General features: G+C 41.0%; 1 protein-coding gene across 1 annotated transcript in view; it reads right to left on the bottom strand.

Annotated features, from left to right (window-relative positions):
- Window positions 1–5,785, bottom strand: part of ABLIM1 (actin binding LIM protein 1) — a gene marked incomplete at its 5' end in the record, with an annotated part of 85,973 nt that overhangs the window by 17,862 nt on the left and 62,326 nt on the right. The gene's annotated exons all lie outside the window — the stretch shown is intronic.

Raw genomic sequence — 5,785 nt, 5'->3', positions numbered from 1 at the left:
GCCCGTAGCAAAAAGCCTAACTTTTCCTTTCACTCTCTTTCATTGGTTTAGCTCTCCAGTAGGATATTTTTGACAAGGCAAAATAATTTGTAAAGCAACGTAGCCCATCTGGTGGCTGTGCCCATATCGATGGTGCCACCCCAAATCTCTGTCATGCCAAATTTGGCTCTGGTGACAATACTGCACCACTGCTGATTCAGCAGATCTGAATCCAGTTTCCATTTTGCACACATGGTTTGTTCCATTTGTAGGATTACTCTTACCAGGACTATTTATTTTCCTCCTACCAATCCACCCACAGCAATCTAACAGCCCTGAAAGTACCCGTTCTGTCAGGGCAAGAGGGCTGTTGCAGACCCATACTGGCTGATTCCTGAGTGTCAACACTTAACAGCCAGATACCAAAACACTTCTGTGTGCATAGAAGAATATTGCTGCCTTCTACTTTGTGCCGTTCTTTACACTAGTGCAAACTTGCACAAGAAAACCTGTCAACATGGGTGCTTATTTCACAAGGGCACGGGTGACCACAACAGTGAAAGGCAGGGGAGCATCAACCCCCTTCCATTTTTCAGGTATGCATAAAGAATTAAGAAGACCTAGAAAAGCTGATTAACAAAGAAAGAAAAAGAAAAAAGGAGAGGAGACGAGTAAGGAGGGCTATGAAACACAACCATAAAAAGAACTGTAGGCCTCCTTTCAGCTCTAAGTTTTCTGTCCTGTTAGAGGCTCCAAAACCTTGGACTCAGCACACTTCTTATTTATATATTTGAGGCTGGGGAAAAAGGAAGTTTTCTTTACACTTTACACAAAAGTTCCTTTTTTACTTAAGTGTTCATCTGCCAATTCAAAAGGCATCAAAAGGGAGGGAAAAAAATAGTTCTGTAGAAGCCTCGTTGAGAGAGATGTGTCACAGAGGCCTCTACCAGTACGCAAATTAATCCAACTGCACATCCACATTTTAAAAATAACATGCACAGTTCAGGAGGGTTGGCTGTACAAAAGTTGTCCAGACAGAAGTATGTGCAAAATTCTATATTCAGCACACAGATAGTCCAGCCCTAAATGACAGGACGTTCTTTCAACCACATGAGCTGATGGTGGTATAGCACCAAGCCAGGTAGCGGTGAGCACTGGATTCACTAACTCTGAAAAGCAGTACGAATGATCAGCTAAAACAGTACTGTCCTGTCTCAATCTATGCTCCTTTATTTGGCAGTTCCAACACTGTGTTCTTCTCATCCAGCCTTTGAGATACCGTAATGGTGAAACACCTAACTTGGTTAAGCTGATTTTATTTACGTCTTTTGCCTCTACTGAGAAACTGTGAGTTACTTTTCAGCAAAACCACAATACTGAGATAGCCTCAAGATACAGTTAATTCTAAAATTTATAATATTTATAGAGACATGTCTTTCTGCCTTTCCATTAGCAATTAGTATATTCAATGAAAGAGAAGAATCAAAAGGGATTTATTGACCCATGGACTTGTCAAAACCGAGGAGTCACAAGTACATTTTATCTGCTGGGAATTAGTAGTCAAAATGGGAGTATGTTCAATTTACAATGGCTCTATCACTGATGCTACAAATACAGGAAAGAAACACTTTTTATACCCTCCTCGTTACCTCAACTAGACATAACTAAGCTCACCTCCATAAACATATGCTGGCTAATCTTGTGCCTGGTACACAGATAATTGGTTTAGAGAGAACTGGTGATGTTGTACAGCGCATACAGCACCAGGCAGGCAATTAGTGTGGGATCATCCTGTACGTGTTGCTATACAGATGTCTCTGTTGGCTGGTATTTCCTGGGGTTCGTGTGCAGTCTCTCTCTTCCTAATGGCTCCTACCACTACTGACAAATGACTCTCCTTTACACTTCCTAGGATGGCAGTCTCATTACCTCCAACCACTGCAGGAGGCAATGGAACATCTACTTAGATTCTCATTAGACCATCCCTGAGGAGCCCACTCTCATAATGAGCTTTAAGTGCTTCAGATTTATGAAAGCAGTGCCAGCCTCTGTGGAACACAGGGAAGTGGAACTGCTAGCTTGCCTGGACCTGCCTCCCAGGGCCTCATGGCTGGCCTGTTTGCAGCTTTATGTAGAAGTAGGGGCTGTGCATGCTCTGAATTTGGGTTCCTTGCCGTGCCTGCACAGGAGATGCTCTCTTACGAGCTCAGATATGCCATAACTAGTGTTACCTCCACAAAGCAACAAGAGCACTCCAGTTTGCCAACACGGTAGGAAAAACTAGCTCACACACTCCTGGCATGAAGCTGAGCAGGCATGTGTGCAAGTAGCTGGGGGCTGCTGAGAGATAACAGAGTAAGTTTAATATAAAAATCCATCACTTGATCACAGCAGCTTCAGACACGAAATTCAGAGGCTTTTTTTCCTTTTATTCTGTTTGCTCCATCAGGTACTTTCCATTTGCTATAGCTTGCTTTGTTAAGCAGGTTCCCCCAGCAGTCAGGAATGTAACTGCTTGCCTACACACAGCACAGTGTAAAGCTGGTTCCTGCTACCTCCTGAAGTGATCACTACTGCACTCACTGTAGGATTCAAAAAGTAAGTTTACACTTGGGCATATGACACCAACACCGAGCCTTCTGCCAACTTGCAGTTTAGTTGCTCTGCTTCTGAATAGACATATGAAAAAAAGCTCAACAGCACCTGAAACCCTAAGTTCTACTCAGGTTTTGTCAAACTATAACTCATCATCTTGTCCAGATGTGTAGCTCTTATTTCCCACAAAATTGAAAGTCAGAAAACAGCAAAAGCACAGCTGTTCTCCAGAGCACAGCTTTCGGCTGCATCCAAAGAACCCTGGAAATGGTTATCACGCACAGAGAGCATTTGATTTCAGAGACCTGCCTCACAAAAGGAAAGCAGGAAGCTGTGAAAACCAAAGCCCAAATTCACTCTGAAGGTGGGTAGATTCCTTATGGGGAGGTCTGAGAGCAGAGGAATACACATTACTTTGAAGGTCTTAACATGGAAATTTTATGGGGGCTTTGCAATATTCTTGAATGCCTCTGAAAAATTCTAGGCATGTGAGATCAAATCCTGGCTCTCAATGAGAGTTTTGTCTCTGATTTCAGAAGGGTCAGTTTCTTTCATTCATGGACTTGTTTTGATTCTTTCATAGCAAAGACAAGACTTTATTGAGACAAGACCAAATTCAATGGAGACTCCAAATGAGATTAAGTATAAACTGATGCATGTTACTCCCTCTTCCAGCTTGTTCAACATATATGTTACAAGAACAAACTCTCACTAAGATTTTCTAAGTCACATTTAGCCCCTTCACTCCTCAAAGTTGTTTATATTTGGCCTTGCCTACAAGGCTTGAGTGTTACTCTTGTTTAAGCATCATGTAGGAAAACACTGATACTGTCTACATGTCTACTCTTCTGGCTTGACAATACAAATAGCAGAGGTGTAATGTGTCAGTTGCCACTTCCATTATCCTTGTGATGTTTGGAAACTATGTCCCTTTACCAAAGCAGTTTGGGCATGACCCATATTCTCTGGATCCTAAAGGAAAACAAATCCAAACCTACAGCTTTATGAAATCTTTGTTACAAACTCAGACCAGGTCAACTTTCCTGCTAAAAGTACAAGCAGCTTTGAGAAAGGCTGACCAAGTAAAAAAGGAGATCAAGGATGCCTCTTGAATCACTCCGGATGTGTCTATCACATCTGATCAACCCCAGGCAGTGCTATACTTTTCATATTCACAAGGGTCTAATACCCTAGTAGACATAGAAATGCTAGTCTCAAGGTACAATAATGCATTTCTTTAAACTTTGAAAATAGACACCCAGAACACCCAAGGCAAACCCCTACAGGTAAGAGTATCAGAGAGCTGCATTAGAGGCAGCCAGTGCCAGAATAATCTTCCTTTTCCGCCGCACAGAGATGAAAAGGGGGTACTTGGACACAAACGGTATGTAAGGAGGATAAATGAAGGATCAACCCCATCAACTGAAAACAAAATATCTATTTATGAACATGAAGTACTGAAGAGGACACAATATAGTGCAACTGGACTTCACTCAACACTACTCAAACATTAAAAAAAAAAAAAAAAAAAAAAAAAAAAAAAAAAAAAAAAAAAAAAAAAACCACACAAAACCTCCTTGAATTATATACTGGGCAAGCTGTATTATCTCCTCCTATGAAAACACTGACTCCTACATGTTGTAATAGCAGAAAGGTTATTTAACAGAAATATTACCAGTCCCTATCATCCTGACTTTAAGTCCTGTGCACCGTTAGTACATACATGCACATAAACACCACGTCTATTTTCTATCTGACTAAGAACTATCTTCTATCATATTCCTTTTACAAGGCAAGCCAAAGCTTGCTCTCACTTAGCGAGCATTATGAACATTTGTTCATCTAACGTTCTGCAAGCACTTCATTGATCATTTAATATGCTGGAAAACTTAAAAAGGTATTCTGGACTTTTGACCTTTTGTACCTAGTAATGGGAAGACAAAACATTTTCCTAAATCCTTTCAATACTTATCTTCATCTTAAGTCAGAAAAACAATGCTAATTTTTACATAATTTAAGTGTAACACAGGATTTTATTGTGTCTTTGCCTGCTACGTGGGGAGAACCTTTTGTTAGCACGCAGGTACACAGATGCTGAACTAATCACTATGAAATCCTGCTATTTGATAGCGTTAACACAGTAATGGCCATGAGATTTAGAATCTATGAGATTTAGAACCATTTGACAGTCCTTCTCTGAAATATCTGCAGTGTTTCTCATGTCACCTATCCTGCTGGGACTGTTGACCTACCAGTTCAGTTCCCTGTAGATCTTATTCAAGTGCCTACCATCTCTAGCATTTTCAGCTGCAGCATCTTTCTGCTGTCTTATCCAGCCATCCTAACATCCACTGGAACAGTCAACCCCTTTTCAGAGTCACTGCTCTTCCCAGCATGGACAACACCACTTAGAAGCATGGCTTATGCTTGGCTACACTGTTCACTGAGCAAACCGTTGCTCCTGTTCTTTGTTGACTGCTACTCTCCCAGTCTGCATGTCAAAGAACTCTGCAATACTATTTCATGTTTTCTTCCAGATTATTTTCAAAAATTCCCTAAATTACTTTATCTGCACACATGTTATAGATGCGTGAGTTTGGCTCAATGCTCTGAGGGAACTCAGCTTGCAGCATTGAACTGAAACACAAAAGTGTACATTGGCTTTTTTTTGAGTAGTCACCTTCTTCCACAGGGAGAGAAACCAAACAGAAATGAAAACCATGCCAATATTCCCACCGCATCAACCTAGGCATGAAACTTAGGAGGGTGCGTCTTTCTCTCAACCAGCTGTTAAGACTATTCTCTCAATTCAGTCATGTGAACTGCAAGATGTGGGTACCTGCCACTTGCTCCTTCCCAAAAGAACCACATCCTCGGATGTTGTACACTGTCACATGATATGAACTCGAGCTTTGCTGAATTACAACACATAACCACTGTCCAGGCCCAAGACCTTTATGTAAAATTTTCAGAAAATCGTGGATTCTTAAAATGTCTTACGTGACACATCTGATAAGAACCATACCCACCCCTTTGCTATAGCGTTTGTAATCCCATTTGGCCTTTTGTAGTGATAGTAGATACATACCTAATCTACACACCAGGTAATTCTTTGAAATCTAAAAACAGGCATGGATTTCCAATAGCTCTTCTGATTTATCTGTTGAAGAAGCTATTTTCTCAACAGAAAAAAATGAAAATGCCACTTGAA

Source organism: Buceros rhinoceros, unplaced genomic scaffold (assembly GCF_000710305.1).
Source record: "Buceros rhinoceros silvestris isolate BGI_N320 unplaced genomic scaffold, ASM71030v1 scaffold6906, whole genome shotgun sequence".
NCBI lineage: Eukaryota > Metazoa > Chordata > Aves > Bucerotiformes > Bucerotidae > Buceros > Buceros rhinoceros.
The sequence above is the reverse complement of the archived record's forward strand: the minus strand, read 5'-3'. Positions and strand labels throughout refer to the sequence as shown.